At 52.3% G+C, this 19,218-nt stretch overlaps 1 protein-coding gene across 9 annotated transcripts in view; it reads right to left on the reverse strand.

Annotated features, from left to right (window-relative positions):
- JAKMIP3 (Janus kinase and microtubule interacting protein 3) overlaps nt 1-19,218 on the reverse strand; it is a 148,532-nt gene that overhangs the window by 113,288 nt on the left and 16,026 nt on the right. For 6 of the 9 annotated variants that reach the window (XM_030805182.1, XM_030805164.1, XM_030805172.1 and 3 more), the window contains exon 1: nt 5,708-5,803. The exons of 1 other annotated variant lie outside the window; for it this stretch is intronic. The gene's annotated coding sequence lies outside the window, so the exon portion shown is untranslated. Of the gene's footprint in view, nt 1-5,707; nt 5,804-6,474; nt 6,944-19,218 lie in introns of those variants that run through there. 2 more of the 9 variants (XM_030805157.1, XM_030805214.1) reach the window with 1 other exon arrangement.

Consider the following 19,218-nt stretch of genomic DNA (forward strand, 5'->3'; position numbering starts at 1 on the left):
AGAGAGAGAGAAAGAAAAAGACAGACAGAAAGACAGAAAGAAAGAAAGAAACCCACTCTAAATATAAAGGCATAGACAGGTTAAAATTAACAGATGCAAAAAGTTATACAGGGATAGCAAGGACTATACATAATGATACAGGAGTCAATACATTGAGAAGACATGCCAATCCTAAATCTATATGTACCCAAAATACATAAAACAAAAATAACAGAAACAGAAGTAGAAACAGGGATATTCACAATCGTATTGGAGACTTCAACACTCGTCTAAGAGATGAAAGCAGTGCAGAGAAAATTGGTAAGGATATTCACTTCCTAGGATTGAAAAAGAAGCAAGAGAAAATTCGTAAGGACATAGAAGATTTCAACACCACCATCAACCAAGTCGATCTAATTAACATTCGTAGGATATACCACCCAACAATAGCAGAATATGTACTATTTTGATGTGCACATAAAACATTCATCAAAATAGCCTATTTGCTGGGTAATAAATCTCAACAAAGTTAAAATAACTGAAATTATCCAAAGTATGTTTCTCTGGCCAAAAAGAAATTGAATGAGAAATATGTACTAGAAAGACATCAAGAAAAAATGAAACATCTGGATTAAAACACACACACACACACACACACACTTTTAAATGACCCATAGGTGAAAGAAGAAATCATAACGAAGTTACAAAAATATTTTGAACTGAATGAAAATACAAGCACAACATATCAGAAGTTGCAGGACACAGCTAAAGTGGTATAAAGAGAAAAAGGTATGGCAATAAAGGCTTATATTGGAACATAGGAAAGGTCTCCAGTCATAATCTAATCCTGGTTTATGCTTTCATCTTAAGAACATAGAAAAAAGAAAAGTAAATGCAAAGTAAGCAAAATGGAAATACTAGAGATCCTTATGCATGGATGGGAGCTGCGAGCCCAGCGCTCGTGTCTGAGCGTGGCTGTCAACTGGAGAACAAACCATCTCCTCTCTTCCTGAGTTTGCTCCAGCCAGCACTGCAGCTGCCCAAAACTATGACATGTGCCACCATGCCCAGATTACAGGGCCTTTGGGGGCTGTTTTAAAAGCCATGAAGACTAAGCTCGTCTTAAAGTACATAAGCATCTGTGAAAACTGAAAAGGGAGGTACCAAGGTCTGTTTCGGAAGCTGGACTCCCCTCCGCTTTGGACTTCAGGAATGAGTAGACAAACGCATCTACATAAAAGGAAGAGGGTCAAAAGGCCTTCTGGGAGCTCCACTGCTTCACACAGCAAAGATCACGCATGGGGATTAATGATCTGAAGACATCAAAAAGCAGCAGAGTGTAAGAAGTGCTGTTAAAGGGAGGACAGGTCAGGCATGGTGGTTCACACCTGTAATCCCTGCACTTTGGGAGGCTGAGGCGGGCGGATCACCTGAGATCAGGAGTTCAAGACCAGCCTGACCAACATGGCGAAATCCCATCTCTACTAAAAATACAAAATTTAGCCAGGTGTGGTGGTGGACACCTGTAATTTCAGCTACTCAGGAGGCTGAGGCAGGAGAATTGCTTGAACCAAGGAGGCAGAGGTTGCAGTAAGCCAAGATCGCGCCACTGCACTCCAGCCTGGGCAACAAGAGCGAAACTCTGTCTCAAAAAATAAAAATGCAACTAAAAAAAAAAGGGAAGACAGCGCTGTTTAGACAGAGGTGGATCAGGTGGAGCACTCACTGGGAGTTGATGCGTGAAGTCCCCGCAGGGCGGTACACCAGCAGCCACACCTCTCACTGCTCCTGATGCTACCGGCCACCTGCCAGCCCGGTGTCACTCTCCAAGGTACAGAGTAGACTGCAGAACTCCCTGTGTGGGTCACACTCTACTGGGGACCGAGCCCCACCTGTGCTCCCGTTGTGCCCTATGCCATCAGTGCCCACACACAGGGCGCTGGTGCCAGTGAACATTGGTGGAACGGATAAGCAGCAAGGGTGGACTCAGGAAACCCCCACCTTTCCAACCCAACATCACCACCACACTTTCACACTTTGCTTTTTTTTGCTAAATATCACTGGAAGGTCCTTCTGTCCATGGTGTCCTCTTCTTCCCACTCTCAGACCAGAGCTGTGGTGCAGGCTATCAGGTGCTATGAACCTGCCAATTGTGCTCTTTAATAAAACTCTGAAATGGACATGGCCGCTGGCCACAACAGCAGGCCGACCACAGAGACCTGCACGCAGAGGGGGATGCCAGACCCACACGTGAGGCCGCTTCAAACAGCAGAGCTTCAGCCCGAGTCCTAACTCCTCCCCATCGGACCTCATCACCAACACACCCAAGAGCCTCCTGAGAAGGTTGTCTGGGGGTCCCTGGTGAAGATGGGATGGATTCCAGTCCCCTTCCTTTTCAGACCCACCCACCATCATCAAGATAGTACTGGATCTCAGCTTAATGCGAAACAGGTCAGTGTGGACCTGGGAAAACGTGTCCTCGAGGGTGTAACGCAGACCCAGCATCCCTTCAGAAGAAAAACCGAGGCCTCCAGACCCCTCCCCTGGCCTCCCACCCCTGGCTGGGTGCTCAGAGTCCTCCTCAGGCAGGAAGACCTGGGGTCCTTCAAAGTCAAAGTAGTCCTGGGTCAACCACCCACCAGGCAGGTGGATGTCTGGGAAGAGCAGCAGCTGGGGCAAGTTTTAATAAGCTCCCTGCCCAGGAAGAATGGTATCTGGGTAGGATTCCTCCTTACCCAGTTAAACACACTGGACCAGTCCAGCTAAAGGCGCTCACCTCAAACTCAGCTGCAGGACGAGCACTAAGGCCAGTAAGGTCTGCAAAGCCTCCTGATCCAGTCACATCCTTCATCCTCAGCTGGGGGGAGTCACTTTCCCTAGGTTTGAATTCCGGCTTTACTTTGAGGCCCGGTTTTTCTGGAGACCAATTCTTTGTGCCAAGGAGAGGGTTTCCCATGATGCCCCTGCCAGCTGTGCTTGCTTGGAAACTGGCAACCACAAGACATTCCTGATGTCATGTCCTGGGGTCATAAACCCAAGGCAATCAAGAACTCTGCTCCTGAGAGCCTTCCAGAGGGACCCCAAAGGAAAGCAAGCATGGTCCTTGCCTCAGCACAGGTTTGATAAATATGTCTGCAAAGAAAGCAGGCCCAGGCAGCTCCTGGGGCTAAGGTGCAGGACAGGAGACACCTCCGGTCTCCGGCTCCCAAAGCACGTCTACCTCACATCGCTCAAAGCTCAGCTTGGGGTGCCAGACCAACAGGGCCATGTTGAGATAAGAAACACCTGCCCAAGAGGTCCATGGATAAGAAACACTTGCCCAAGAGATTCACAGAAGAAGCCTAGGAGGCCAACATAGGCCCTTTCAAAAAGAGTCATCTCAGTGGCTAGTGTCCTGAACTTATTCAATCCCCATATTAAAGAGGGCCATTTCAGGGTCCAAATGGAAAATTAACACCACCATCCAGCCCACATCCTAGCTTGCCTGTCTGGAAACTGAGGAGTCAAGGAAAAATAAAAAGATATGGCATTGGTCCTGAATGGAATTCAGTTCACAGAAGCCCACAGTCCACGCGGAAGCCCACAGTCCACACGGAAACCCACAGTCCATGCGGAAGCCCACAGTCCAGTCCACATGGAAGCTCACAGTCCAGGCGGAAGCCCACAGTCCACACGGAAGCCCACAGTCCACACGGAAGCCCACAGTCCAGTCCACGCAGAAGCCCACAGTCCAGGCGGAAGCCCACAGTCCAGTCCACTCAAAAGCCCACAGTCCAGTCCACACGGAAGCCCACAGTCCACGCGGAAGCCCACAGTCCACACAGAAACCCACAGTCCAGTCCACGCGGAAGCCCACAGTTCACACGGAAGCCCACAGTGCAGTCCACGCGGAAGCCCACAGTTCACACGGAAGCCCACAGTCCACGCAGAAACCCACGGTCCACACGGAAACCCACAGTCCAGTCCACACGGAAACCCACAGTCCACACGGAAGCTCACAGTCCATGCGGAAACCCACAGTCCAGTCCACACGGAAGCCCACAGTCCATGCAGAAGCTCACAGTCCAGTCCACACGGAAGCCCACAGTCCACATGGAAACCCACTGTCCACACGGAAACCCACAGTCCACACGGAAACCCACAGTCCAGTCCACACGGAAGCCCACAGTCCACGCAGAAGCCCACAGTCCACGCGGAAACCTACAGTCAAGATCAACCTTCCAAGAACGTGTATAGGACACTTACTTCTCTTAGAGGAGCTCGATCCAAAATATGGGGGCTGAGGCACAGCTCTGACTGACAGCTCCCTCGCTGTGGGACCACCACCTGGTCATTTGGATATTGTCAGTTAGGACCTAAGTAGTAAGGACTTCTGAGGGCTGTCGGGAGAGAAACAGGAGCTCCGTGCATGTTCTCTGCCACAGCATGCCCTTAGGTTTAACAGGGGTGCCCCCAACTCACAGGAGAGGCAGGGAAACCTCGGGAATAGCAGAAATGCCAATGCCCTCCCCCCACCCTCAGCCTTGGAGAAGGAATGTGAATGTGCCATGTGTCTTGTCTTCTCCAAGCACACATTGATCATATTGATCTATTCTGTGGGACTCTTAGGGAACCTCATCCAAACGCCGGCCTTTTGCTGGTAATGCTGTGAAGGTAAACTGAGGGTCCTTCCTCGGCCCGGCTCACTTTCCTCTTCTGCTGCTCTTCTTGGGAACCGAGGTGGTGTTTTGCCACAGACCTGCTCAAAGGCCTGATCCACTGAGAGGACTCTCAAGTCTACAACTCCAGGCTTGGTTTGGAATGAGAAAACCGTTTTGTGACTAGTTCTCCCACACTGTGAACAATAAAATCAACGGCAGCAGCAAGTATTTACATCCCTATGGTGCCTGCATGGTTTCCCGGCCAGTCTCATTGACATCTCAATAAACATCAGTACAACAACGTATTGCCAAGTTACCTCTGATACCCTTTCCACCACAGCCCTGCCAGCCCCAATCAGCGGTGGATTTTCTCTGAACAACCGTGGAAACTGAGGCCTGGTGCAATAACCTCAAAGAGTGAATTAGTAAGTTAATAAGCTGTTGTTTCCCAAAAACCTGGAGCTCCTTGCATGAGAAGTTATGTCAATGAGCGATGTGTGATTCTTGATTAAGTTTTAAAGAGAAGACACCATCCAATCAATGTGCAGGTAGGTGGTGAGGCCTCAAGCCATAAAGATGACCTATTCTTTAAAGGAAAACAAGCAGCAAAAAAGTCCAGCCGGTTACCCCACGCAGCCAGGAAGCACCCGGCCGCTGCAGGCCTCCCAGGCTGTGCAGACAGCTCTCTGGTGCTGTGTCCGTGGGATTCTCACCACAGCCGGCAACACACGGACTCAGCCTGGCCTCCCCACCCCACCCCACCCCGGCTGCCGTGTGAACAAGCATCCGCTTTACATATGGGATGAAACACACACCCATGCTTTAAAGGAGAAACCTACTACTCGGAACGCAGGCCCAAGCCTCCTCCAAATGTGTGCATGAGCATGAATGTGAAAACGGACAAATGAAGCATCTTCCTCTATGATCGTCCCTGCACCGCTCAGAGGACAGACCCCAAACTGTCAACTTCCCAGCCACATACGTGTGCGCACTAAATATAGAAGAGCACCAGGTGGAAAGAGCCTGTGCAGAGACAGCCGAACCGAAACCAACAAAGCCTCCGCAGCATTCAGAAAACAAACACTCACATTCCAAAGCTCGCTGCCTGCTCCTCTCTCCCATCGCTCTGCTCGACTGTGAGAATCTTTCCCGGCTCGTCCGAGACTCAGTCCGGCTTTTGCGCAAATCAGCTCCGAGCTTCTATGACTCAGCAAAGAGCCCGGCTTTTATTTTTCAGATGGAATTTACCACGCTGTGACTACATCCAGGGGGAGGAACCATTTCCCCGAGCTGTTTCCAAGCAGAGCCCTTGAGCCAGGATCACCCAAGCTCTCCCTGTGCACATTAAGGCCGAGCCCAGAGGCATCCTCGGAGCCCCCAGCCCAGCTCCCTGCAGGGCGCGAACAGACGCTTCTCGGTGGGGAAGGGGCCCGCAGCTCTGCACGGCTGGGCCGGCCGAAGGCACAGGCACGCAGGTGAGATCCTGGCGGCAGCTTGGCTCTATTCAGATGCAGAGGCGGCCTGGGCTCCGGGTTGGCAGCAGTCTCACGTGAAAACCAGGAGCGGCAGAGGCCACGGCTGGGCCATCCCTGCCGGCGCTGCTCCCTCGGCTTCCTGGCTGCTCCAGGACCGTGTTCTGGCGGCTTTCCCTCCTGCTTGGAGAACCCCCTTCAGGATTGCAGAGCGAGCGGGTCAATAATGGGAACGAACTTCCACTCTGAGGGTATCTATTTTAAATGTCAGGTGATAGAAGGGATTTGCACCCAACTCAACTGTGAGGAATGAAAATGCAGACGGGAACCAGACACACGAGACCAGCAGCATTCGTGTGTGAAGGACAAGCACGTGAGCTCACCTGGCCCGTCAATCCCAGATGCAGTCCGTCATCACCCTCCGGAACAGCCGTGTAACTTAGCCACTCTGTAGAAAACGCAGGGTCTGACAGGGTTTCCAAGCAGGAGGGCACTTAGAGTCCACCTGGGTCCGATTCCATCAAAGGAGCCTTGAGGGCTGCCGGTGCGGGTGACTTGAAGCTCCTGCCCTGCCCTGTCTCCGGCCACCAGGGCCTGCGCTGAGGCTGCATTGGAGCCTGGACCCCAGAGCAGCCCTGCAGGCCCAGGTTCTGGGGGGTCAGCCTGGGAGGACCCTACACCCCCTCTGCTCCCAGCCCGCTCTGCCTCAGTTCCCTCACCTGCACCCTGCCTGCCCCCCACAACCTGCCTCTTCTAGTCAAGGCCAAATGTCACTTCACCCCAAAACTGAGACCAGCAGGCACCACCCCGAGAGGAGCCCACAGAGTGAATGCCGATGATAACGTCAGAGGATGGCACGGGCAGGCCAGGACTTCGGGTTACTTCTGCTGTCTGTCTAGATCTGGCCACCCTCGTAAGTTAGAGCAAGCAAAAAACTGTCCTGATTAAAACCATGGCCACACGTCTGGCCAAACGTCCAGGGTGATGCGACAACCCTCCAAGGGTCACACGTCCTGACTCGTGTGACGGAGCCGCCTGCTGTCCCTGGTTACCAACCATCGCTGCCTCGATGTCACAGGGGAGGAGGCTGGAGCACCAAGAGGCCATGCGGCTGCCCCACAATCACATCCCTGTCAGGTCCCAGAGCTGGATTCAGACCCGGGACGGTGGGTCAGAGATCCAGACCCCTCCTGTGTTGCCCCGAAGCAAACAGGGTTCCCACACTGGCGGCTCGGGGTCCACGCCCATCCCCAAGGGTGGCTCCTCCTCAGTCGGAGGCAGGCCACAGGGACAACCTTCCTGACGTGGGCAGTGCCCCCTCAGCCCAGCTGTCCTCCTGCTGGAATGGATCCTGGGGAAACAACACAAGGATGGTGTGTGCACAGATTTGACTTTAGTCCAGATACTTTATAGCACCTACCAAGTGCCAGGCACTGTTGTAAGACTTTAAATATAACTCACATAGGGATGATTATGGCAATGTTGTCCATAATATAACAGTGAATAATTGGAAACATCCTAGACGTCCAACAACAGAGGAGTGATTTAACAAGCGATGGGAAACGCACATACATCCGAATACAATAGGGCCATTTAAAAACGTCCCCAGTCCAAGCTTAACAGAAAGATGTAAACAACCTATTGTTTTTTTAAAGCTAGCTATAAAAAAGCGTGTATAGTATGCTCACATTATTTCTGTTTTTAAAAATGTGTGCCTGTGTGTGTTGCACTCAAGGAAAACAAAGCCTGAAAGCATAGATACCAAGCTCCAAAGTGGCCGTAGCTCTAGGTGATAGGATCTCAGTTGACTTGATATTTTGTTTTGTATCTTTCTGAATTGTACTTTTTTTTTTTTGTAGAATTGGAAACAATATTTTTAGAATCAGAAAAGAAATTTTCATTTTCAAACGGATACACATGCGTGTATGTGCTTTTGAGTCCTGCAGTAAACATGCCCCTTGCAGACGGTCAGTTCCCTCCCGGAGCCCAGAGGGAAGACACTGTCCCTTCCGAATCCCACGTTGGCCGAGGCGGGAAGCGGGCGGGTGCTGGGGCCGGGCTGACGCTGGCGTTCAATCTTAGGGAGCAGCCTGCTCTTTAAATAGCATCCATTTTTCTAGTTGTAAAAGTGAAATGTGCTCATTGTAGAGAATTTGGAAAATATAGGAATAGATGAATAAGAAAACCATCCTTGCTAGTCCTCAGGAAGCTGAGCTTTGAGCAGGGGCCTCCCAGCCACATTGCCAGCTCCACCCTAATTCTTCCAGATCCCACAAACCGAGCCTCAGCACCCGGGACAGAGCCAGCTCCCCCAGGATGTGTTCCAAGGAAAGGAGGCTTTAACAGCAGGCCTCACTTGTGTCACAGGGTCTGAGAAAACTGCGACCTCCAGAGGGTCTCTATGTCTCATGTGGCTGCCTCGCCAGGCACCACGAGGCCCAGGTCCGATCCCACAGCCCGCCCCTGGCTTCCCTTTCCCACCCATGGGCAGTTGTCACCTGTCCTTTCTGGGGGAGCTTGGCCACTCCCACGATCACACCCAAATCCAGGGCTCTGCTGCACCATTGCTGATTCCCAGACCCACCTGTCCTCCTGCTGGCCCAGTGTCTCCATACGATTCCTCGGGGGCCTCTCAGACCCGGCAGGTCCAAAAATAACCTGCCCTGCCCCAAACTTCACTCTTCCTTCTATTATATTGCAGGTCCTGACACAGCCATTCACCAGTTATTATCCAAGCAAGAACATGGCTGCCTTCCCTTTCTCCTCCCCTCCCAGACAGGCACACAGCTGTTGGACCCAGCTCCTGTCATGCAAAGCCACCTCCTCCTCCACCACCACGAATCCTGCCAGGACTGCCCCCGGGGGCCCCATCCTCGGTCCCTCTGTCTCATGACTGAGACCTGTTGTTTTATTCCCATGCATGGCTTTGTATTTTTACTACGCGACTATGAATTCATCATTGCTTTTTGTGTTTTGGAGAAACAGGATAATTGGCATCATACCCTACATATCCTTTTGCAATTTTCTTTTTTCACTCATCATGTCCTTGAGGGCTATCCGCACTGGCGTGTGTCGATCTTCGTCCATCTTCACTGTATCCCCGCGTATGAAATAGCCATGCACTGTGTTGGTTTCCCACCTCCTCCTGGCTGACGGGGAGTTAGACGGGGTCTGTTTTCGCATCTTTGTAAATGGTGCTGCCACGAGCACCCGTCTGCATCTCAGGCCCATCTGCTCAGGAGCTTTCAGAGCAGGCGCTTGAATGGGAGGGTGGCGGGGCTGAGGGACAGCCATCTTCGACTGTTTCAGCACTGCAAGCTGCTACCCAAAGCAGCGACCAGGATGAGCGCCCATCTCCTGACACCTCCCAAGCCTGATGGGCAGTCTGAGGGGTGGAGAGGATTTCTCCCTGTTGAATTTAATGTGCATTTCCTGAGTACTAATGATCAGCCACTCACTGGCTGCCCAGGTTTCTTCATCTGGGCTCGCCTGGCCCCTCTTCCACTGTGTCTTTGTGGTGTCATCATCCATGGCTCCCAGGCTTCTTCATCTGGGCTCGCCCAGCCCCCCTTTCCCTCTGTGGCTCATCACCCGTGGCTTTGAAGGAGGCTGTTCTACGATCTGGATAGGAGTCCAGTGTTGGTGAAGCCTTGGCTAGTCTTTGCAATTTTTATGTTGCCTTCTATTCTCCAGAAACTTTCAATTGAACCGTTTTACCCACATTTTCCTGTTTTACGTTTTTGTTTCTTAAGAAATGTGTGTCTCATACATGAAAACATCTCCCCAGGTTTCCTCCTAAAGGTGTTTTAGCTTTTCACCCTTGGGTCTTCTCCGTGTGGAAAGCCAAGCATGCACCCTTCCTCGTCGAGAGCCCGGTGCTACCGCTGACCTGACAATGCCAGCTTAGGTGGCAATTCTGCTCCATTTTGGGGGACCCTAAGTTCTCTTTGATGGTCTCTGTCAAGCTCTGCCCCAATGTGCCTCTAGTGATATAATCTTCAAATTTGGCCTTTCTATGTCAACTTGCCAAGCTCAATAAAAACTGGTTTCAATTTTGATTGGAATTATAATGAGTTTATAGATTAACCGGGAGAGAAATGACATCTCTTTGACATTGAATCTTGCCTGTGAATGTAGGATAGTTCTCCATTTATTTAGGACTTCTTTTATGTCTTCAGCGAAGTTATATAGCTTTTCCCCAAAAGGTTTTGCACAACGTGTGGTACATTTACTCCTTGGCACCTAACATGTGTGCGCCATCACAGCAGGTGTTTGTGTGTGCTATTGATCCTTTCCTCACCATAACTAGCAAGAAGGTGGCGCTCAGGAGTGTTACTCACTTCATATTTACTTTATACTAGCAGCTTGCCGAAATCTATTAGTCCTAAGAGTTTGTTTCTATATTCTCTTGTATTGTTTTTTCTTGAGATGGAGTCTCACTCTGTTGCTTAGGCTGGAGTGCAGTGGTGCGATCTTGGCCTGCTGCAGCCTCCCCCCACCCCTCCTGGTTCAAGCGATTCTCCTGCCTCAGCCTCCCAAGTAGCTGGGATTACAGGCACCCACCACCATGCTCAGCTAATTTTTGTGTTTTTAGTGGAGACGGAGTTTCACCATGTTGGCCGAGCTGATCTCAAACTCCTGACCTCAAGTGATCCATCTGCCTCAGCCTCCCAAAGTGCTGGGATTACAGGCGTGAGCCACTGCGCCTGGCCATTCTCTTGTATTTTCTATGTAGAAAATCATTTGTGAATGATATTTTTGTTTCTTTCCAATCTTTATACTTTTACATTATTTTCCTACCTTTTTGTGCTAGGTACGGTTTCCATGACACGAAACATCATTAGTCATTCAGGAGAGGCAAATTCATTCGTGCAAGATAGCTTGCACCCCTCTCTCATTCCTGTCTTGCAGAAACACGCACCAGGGTCATTGCAGGATTTTGGTAGGTTCCCTTCCTCAGGTTAAAGACTTCGTCTGTATTCCAAATTCGCTAAGTGTCCATTTTTTTAAATTGTGAATGGGTGCTGCAAGTCATCAAGCGCTTTCTCTGCATCTGCTAGAATAGCCATATTATTCTCTCCCTGTCTCTTCAGAGCCTGCCTGTGCCTGCCCCTGTGACTGCCCCGCCCCCCACTCCCAGAACCTGCCCGGCCCCCATCTCATCATCACCTCCCGGCCGGGGGATTCGCAGTCACAGGATTGTGTTATTTCCAGCCTCAAACTTGGGGGAGGCAAAGACCTGGCTCTTCAAAGTCTCCCTGAAACCTTCCCCTACCCAGAGTTAGTGGAAACAGGTTTCTGCCCTCTTGGTGCTGAGGTGGCTTTATTTCATCCAGCGTCGCAGGGCGCAGTGCATCAAGGGTCCAAGCTCTATGCCAGGGTCTTCGCAGCAGCCGCCTTCAGCAACATTTTGTCTCCTCTTCCTGTTCCCAAGAGGGCATGAAGATACAGCCCCTGGCTCCCGGGGACAGCGTGGCCTGCCCACCCCAGCAGCTGTGGCTTCAGGGCTCACGGCTCCACTCTCCCCTGTCCTTTCCAGCAACCCAGATCGAACACTCCCCATCCTCCCCCCTCTCCCTCCTCCCTCTTCTCTCTCAGTTCCTCTGGTTCTCCAAAGTAAAGTCAGCTTTTATCTAGGAATTTGAACACCTGTGAATTGGCAAGGCCAGTAACAAGGGACAGGTAGGGTGGAGCTGGGATGCCCTGGCACCGGCCCCCTCCCTGGGGACAATTTCTTGCCTGCCTCATTCCTGCAGGTGGGTGGGGCCCTCGCCACAAGCACCCCTTTAAGTGGCTGCTGCGATCCTCCGAGGCCGCTCTGGCATATCTCTGAAGACTGGCTGGAGGCTGCATGCCCTGAGGGGTCGACCTCGGCACCCCGACATCAGGACGGTGGAGGCCCAAGAGCCCCAGAAAGGGACAGAGCCTCAGGGCTGAGCCCGGCCTCCTCCTGCACAGGGCGGCTGGGTCATCCTTGCTGTGGTCACCACGCCAGGCTCTGTTAAGTTAGAAATACACAAACATGGGCGTTTTCACCCTGACTTGAACAAGTCAATCTCTTGCACTTTCATCTCCAATAAAATGGAAAATATTGACTCATATCAAAGGCTTCAAATGCACAATCCTGTGGCCAGTGCACAGCATCTCCTGGCAGGCACAGGGTCCAGGCTCCCAAAGCTGCTTCATCATGATGCCCCATGGCGGACGTGGCACCAGCAGCAGGTGGGGACGGCACCCAGAGGCTGTCCGAAGGAAGCTCCGTGGGAGGAAAGGCTCCTCCTCTCCATCTGCAGGAAGCTTAGCGAAAGCCACAGAACATTCTTTTAGGGACGTGGCAGCTGAAAATGCACAAGAGACAGCATCCTGGGTCCCTTTTGTCATCCGCATGAACAGCTGTTCAGAGTCAGACAGACACAAGCCGGGCATCCAACAGCTCCAACCACTGCAGCTGGGGCTTGTGGCCCTGGGACAGTCCTCGGTGGCGTGAAGCCAGAGCCAGGCAGCCAGGCTCACGTGGGCGTGACGCGAAGGATAACCAAGGAGCCGCACAAGAAGCTCCTTCCGGAATCCTGAACCAGAAGCACAGACGGTGCCAACTTACAAGGCTTCGACCTTATGATGGGTTTACTGGGGTACTTCATGCATTTTTGATCGTTTGAACGTATGGTGGATTTATCAAGACATGACCCCCTCGTCTGTCATGAAGCATCTGGATGCAGCACCCATCAAGACAACCTGTGATTTTCCAACAGCCTGGTGCGTCCCCTCCCCACTGCTTTGGGTAACTGACTTTTTTGATCCTCGCACACGTGTAGCCAGAATGACACATAAAAATACTAAGAAGCATCTTCACCAGCTGCACACGGCAAATGAGTCATTGCTGAAGTTCACCACCTGTGTGCCCAGGGGAGCGGCCTCTGGGGAGGAGGGTTCTCTGCTCAAGCAGCAGATGGGGTCAGCACACAGGACCCTCCGGAGAAAGGTTGCGGGGAGGACAGGCTCCTCCTCCCACCTGCAGGGAAGTTGAGCAAAAGCCTCGCTACGTCTTCCCGATGGAGGCCGTCACCCTGCACCCCTGGGGCCTGGCTACACCTGTGCCTGGTCTACGGAGCTGATTCGGGCTGCAGCAGGGGCTACCTCCAGAGCCCTGTGAACCACAAACCACATCAGAGATCAGCTCTGAGGCCCTCACTTTGTATTTCCACCCATGGGTGCCAAACGAATCCATCAGCAGATGAAAGCAGCCTCGTTCCAAAGTCGCTGCCGAATCCATGGGAATAAATTGGGCCCCAAGGCCTTGACCTCAGCCTTGTTCCCACAGGTTGGTGGCTGTCACAGGATCTGAGACTCACTCCCACCACTGAGCAGCCCCAAACACCAGACACCAAGCCAGTCCCTTAACTGAGGGAAGGACGTGGCAGGCAGCACTTGGACTTGAGTCGTCTGGGGCTGAGGATCTGGCCCCGCCCAGCCCCAGGATGCGGCCCTGACTGCAGACCCTCCTGTTTGAGTGTCACCCAAACCCTCTCTCCACTTCGTACGCACCAGTGTGCAAGTGTGGACGCAGCGCCATTATGTGCGTTATTAGCGTATCTGATCCAAAACCACTGCAGAGAACACATTGCTTTCATGCTGGGTTGAGGGAGGGAGGCACTGTCCAGGACGGCACTGGAGACAGCGTCCCTCTCACTGGGGTTGACACGGGACCCAGCTGCCTTCGTTTCAGCCCTGAGCACCCAGCACCAAGGGGTCGACACCCCTGCTGTACTCGAAAGGGCAGAGATACCCGCACAGGGACGAGAAGAAAGCCGAGTGGAAAACACACACGTGCAGGGCTGCTCAGGTGACGACAGGAATCGCCAGCCTCGTGGGGCCTGTGCCACATGCCGGGGCCCTTCTAAACGCACTCTGTGCTGCATCTCATGCAGTCCTGACACTAACCGGCGGGGCAGCGTGTGTCCTGTGAGCGTCCCACGTTTATCCTTCCTGTGCAACCAGCCTCTGAGGGCGATACAGTGGCAAGGGGGTCAGCGGCGTGCTCCTGCCCACGCTGGGCTCTGGGCTTCCTGGCACCACAGGACACGAGGCCTCTTTCATGCACGCAAAGGCTGGTGTGCAAGGAGTTCACACCCAATGCACGTCCAGCCAGCGGGTCTGAAGCCAGGAAGTCAGCGCACGCCTCTTCCCTCCTGGGGTGGACAACAGTGAGGCTCATTCTCCAGCTCTTTTGAGGGTCCCGGGGGTTGCACCCAGATGCTGCCACAGCAGTGGCCAGCAGCCAGCACAGCCTCTGGGGCTGGCCTTCCTCCCTCCCTGGTTCACTCTTCCCAGCCCCCATTCCTTTCCCTGGAGTCCTTCCTAAAATACCACATGCTACACACAGGTCCTTGTCTCAGCTCCGCTTGGGATGATCACTGGTGGGATATAGGCTGAGAGCCACCCCCAGGGTGGGATTCTAGACCCCTGGGTAGGATCTAGAACCCAGGGTAGAATCCAGACCCCAGGGCAGGACCTGGACCTCTGACCCCTGGATGGGATCTGGACCTCTGGGTGGGAGCTGGACCCCCAGGTGCCTGGTATTCTGGAAATGGATCAGTCACCATCAGGCCAGGTGAGAGCCCTCCTGCAGTGGGTGTGGGTGGCGATGCCTCTGGCATTCAGCAGCCTCACTGGTGGTAAAAGTACACATGGGAGGTGGGGACCACTTGGCTCCCGTGGCTCAGTGCAGCTGTGAGGACTTCAGAGGGCTTCTGCTGGCAGCTTCGGTGGCCTCACAAAAAGAAAATGACAGGCATGGTCTGCCTCGCTTTCAACCCAGCGCACACTGCCCAAGTCCGAAGGCCCTCGTGGTGGCAGATAAGGAGGCCCTAGTGTCCCGTGGCCGCTGAACACCAGGTGCAGGAACTCTAAGGGCAGCAGAGCCACAAAGGGGACGGAACACATGGCCTCGACTGGTCTCCGGCACCAAAGTCAGGGCCCTGTAGGAAAAGATGGGACCCTGAGACCTGGATGGGGTTAGTGGGTATTTGGGTTTCCAGGGATTTCTCTGCATGCAAAATAGGCAGAGGACATGCTCGCAGCTTGCGATTAAGCCAGTTAAACGTGGACAACAGTGAGCAGCAGAGACGCTGGGGATGAGCTGCACCCATCACCTCCACAGGCCATGGACAAGCTTTACAGCCCGGTGGCGATGTGCTGAGAGGCGCCCTCACTGTTGGTGGAGAAACCAAGTGTGAGGGTGAGAGAAGGTGCCCAGGGTCCCACCGCTCACCAGGAATGAGGCTAGACTCATCCAGATTTTCCAACTTCTGAGCCAAACTTTTAAAAAGACAAACACGAACTGACCACAAACAAGCAGGCAATGCTGGCTAGAAATGGACAGGCAAGGGCAGCACCTGTCCCCAGGCGGGCTCCAGTGTCCCCAGGTGGAGTCACGTTCACAGCACTTCGAAGGAAACTCATTCTGGACCATCTGCATGCACTGTGGGGAGCTCCAGGGAAAATGACAGCTGGAATTCCTCTTCAGAGTATCTGAATAAGACTTGAGGCAGGAAGGGGGCAGAAGCCCAGGAACCCCATGGGGAGAAGGCTAATTACTGGGATCCCTGCACCCCCAGGTCATCCAATGGCACAGTGGGACACAAATCCCGGGGGAGGCAAGGGTGAGAGAGTGGTTGAGACAGGACACCATGGGGCAGCTCATTAGTCTCCTGTTGACCAAGTTCAGATAGAATATTAAGATGTCGGGATAAAAAGACAGTGAAGTGAGAGCAGGCATTAATTAAGACCGAGGCACATGCCAGCTGATATGGCTCAAACCCCGCTTGCCGGTGGGCAAGCTGCGCACACACATCCATCCTTTGCCTCTCTCCTTCACTCCTGCTTCCCAATCCCATTTCATCATGGCCTGCGGGCTTCTTGGCAAGACCTGCTCAGTTTTAATTTCTTTCCAAACATTGAAGAAAAAAAGACGTTGCATTTTAATTTTCTTATGCCATTCTCAAATCATGTGCTCTTAGCCACTGTTTTCAAGACAAAGTACTGATCAATGCTGGTGGCCAACGTGACCTGCCTGCGTGAACTCTGCATGTCATCGCAGAGGACATGTTTGTCATTGATACTTGGACAACTTATTTGAAATCTGCTTCAGTCTTTCTGGGGTTTATTTGTAAAGGTCTTGAGAAGAGTTCTATTGATAGCAATTTGTTTTCTGCCTCCCAGAGAAAGGCACTACTCCTGTTGAGGAAAGAATCTGCTGTGCACCTCCCAGTTAAGAGTCCAACTTTAGAATCACTGCTCAGGCCCCTGGAGAGAGAAAAAGAACAAAACCAACCCCAGCAGCCCTAAGAAATCTGCGCCCCCTGAGCCCCCAAGGCATCCAACACCCTCCAAGTGCACTGGAGGGTCCTCAGTGTAGGAGTGCAGGACTCTCCCCATCCCCAAGCGGAGGGTCCTCGGTGTAGGAGTGCAGGACTCTCCCTATCCCCAAGTGGAGGGTCCTCGGTGTAGGAGTGCAGGACTCTCCCTATCCCCAAGTGGAGGGTCCTCGGTGTAGGAGTGCAGGACTCTCCCTATCCCCAAGCGGAGGGTCCTCGGTGTAGGAGTGCAGGACTCTCCCTATCCCCAAGTGGAGGGTCCTCGGTGTAGGAGTGCAGGACTCTCCCACGGATCCTCTCACTCCCATCCCCAAGCGGAGGGTCCTCGGTGTAGGGGTGCAGGACTCTCCCCATCCCCAGGCCTCAGTGCCAGGGCTGGCTCAGGAAGCTGGAACTGCCTCTGTGAAGTGGGCAGCTGTCCCGGAGCCCAGGGGAAGAGCCTTGGTGCTGTCCGTGGTGCTGCTTCTCTCTATTCCTGACTTCAGCTCACTGACCACACCTTAGTCTTATCTGTTAGCCTGGTCTGAAACCTGGTGGTGACCCCCTCCTCCCTTAATCTATGGTACTAATCTTGCCTCTGTCTGACTCTTGACCTAGCTCTTGGCATCAGCCCTAGCAGAGACTGGTCCATAGGGTGGGCTACCCAGGGGTGGTTCTGGCCTAGACTCATACACACCCCACCTGTACCATACCTTGTCTTCCCCTATATCTGCCAAGCTAGCCCCTAACCTCTGGCAGAGCCTCCCATGTTGGCCTGCATCCCTGCAGGTGAGTGATACGAGAAACACGAACCAAGAAGTTCTTCTCTGAGCTTCTTCACAGAGGAAGCTTCTTGGTGGTTTTCCTATACACGCCTGTTTTAAAAATTCTTGGTAAATCGAAGTTATTGGGGAAAAAAAAGGAGGGTACTCAGGCCTTTTCCAGGCATGCCCCTTACATTCACAGAACCTTCCCTGAGCCTGCCAGCTCCTCTGAGCCACAGTTTACACAGACACTGGGAAGGGAAGTTATATGCAGAGGCCTCATTCCATGTCCTCTTCGAAGTTCATGCAAAGTTCCCCTGGTCCATCCTTGGCCATTCCAGAAATGAGCTGAAAACTGACGTGGTGGCCCCACGCTCACAGCCCTGCTTTCAGTGGCCAGCATTTTTTTTTTTTTTTGAGACAGAGTCTCGCTCTGTTGCCCAGGCTGGAGTGCAGTGGCGCAATCTTGGCTCACTGCAAGCTCCGCCTCCAGGGTTCATGCCATTTTCCTGCCTCAGCCCCCCAAGTAGCTGGGACTACAGGCGCCCGCCACCACACCTGGCTAATTTTTTTGTATTTTTAGTAGAGACAGCATTTCACCGTGTTAGCCAGGATGGTCTCAATCTCCTGACCTTATGATCTGCCCGCCTTGGCCTCCCGAAGTGCTGGGATTACAGGCGTGAGCCACCGTGCCTGCAGTGGCCGGCATTTTGTTCTCACTGCTCCACTCCTCCAACAGCACCAAACCCTCTTCAATCCATGGAAACAACGAGGACTGGAAGAGCTCTCAGGTAATGGTGAGCAAGGTGAGGTCAGAACTAGGGTTAGGTTAGGGTTGGCTGGGGTCAGAACTCACCTCCCACCTAAGGTAACAAAAGTGCTGAGAGGCCACATCCCATGGGACCACGTAGACCGAGAGACACGAGCAGGTTACTGAAGAACCAAAGCAGCATTCACCTGAGGGCATTCACCAGCACCCAGCCTGCACCTGTGTTCCACCACCTTGTGGGGATGAGGGAGATGAGAGACAAAGCCTGTGTCTGCTTCGGTGTGGGGTTCCACAGGACAGTCTCCCCTGTTCAAACCTTTAGGGTAAGAGGAAACAGAACTATACGACCCACACTCTGCCTCACCCCAATTCCATAGGACTGCAGAGAAGCCTGCCTTGGTAGGCAGCAAACCCTTAGGGTAAGAGGAAACAGAACGATACGACCCACACTCTGCCTCACCCCAATTCCACAGGACTGCAGAGAAACCTGCTTTGGTAGGCAGCAAACCTTTAGGGTAAGAGGAGACAGAACTATACGACCCACACTCTGCCTCACACCAATTCCACAGGACTGCAGAGAAGCCTGCCTTGGTGGGCAGCAGCAGAAAAGGAAAAGGAAGGAGAAACCCCAACTTTGAGGGTGGTGACAGAGACTGATCAGCAGATGACCTCAGCAGACCAAGAGACTCCAGACTGAAACCAGGGTTTGAAGTGTTCCCAACTTGACAGCCTCCAGCCTGCCCGGTAGGAGCAACTGTGACCCTCTCTGGAGGAGGCACATTGATCCCAGGTCTCAGAGAAACCCCGCAAACATGTCCTAACATGCAGCCAGTGAGAACCAGGAAACCAGGAAACAAGGCACATGAGGAAGAGCCAGGATACAAATAATTAAAAGACCCAGACTTTTTGAACATTAGAATTGACAAATACAGTTCACAAAACAATTCTATTTTTAAAACTAGACTTTTTAGAGTAGTTTTAGGTTCACAGCAAAGTTAGCGGAAAGTGCACAGAATTCCCATATACCCTTACTCCCCACTGCATAAACATTTTCTATTTCTTTGAAGAAATAAGTTACAAGCTTGAAAATAACTTCATGGAGTAGAAAACTATAAAAGGTGATATGCCAAATTTGAATAAAAAGAACATTCTTAGAAATAACAAATGTAATAATTAAAACGAAAGGCACAATGGATGCTTTTGGTAGCAGATTGGACAATAGATGAGAGGACGGATGCT

This window comes from Nomascus leucogenys, chromosome 3 (genome assembly GCF_006542625.1).
Source record: "Nomascus leucogenys isolate Asia chromosome 3, Asia_NLE_v1, whole genome shotgun sequence".
Taxonomy (NCBI): Eukaryota; Metazoa; Chordata; class Mammalia; order Primates; family Hylobatidae; genus Nomascus; species Nomascus leucogenys.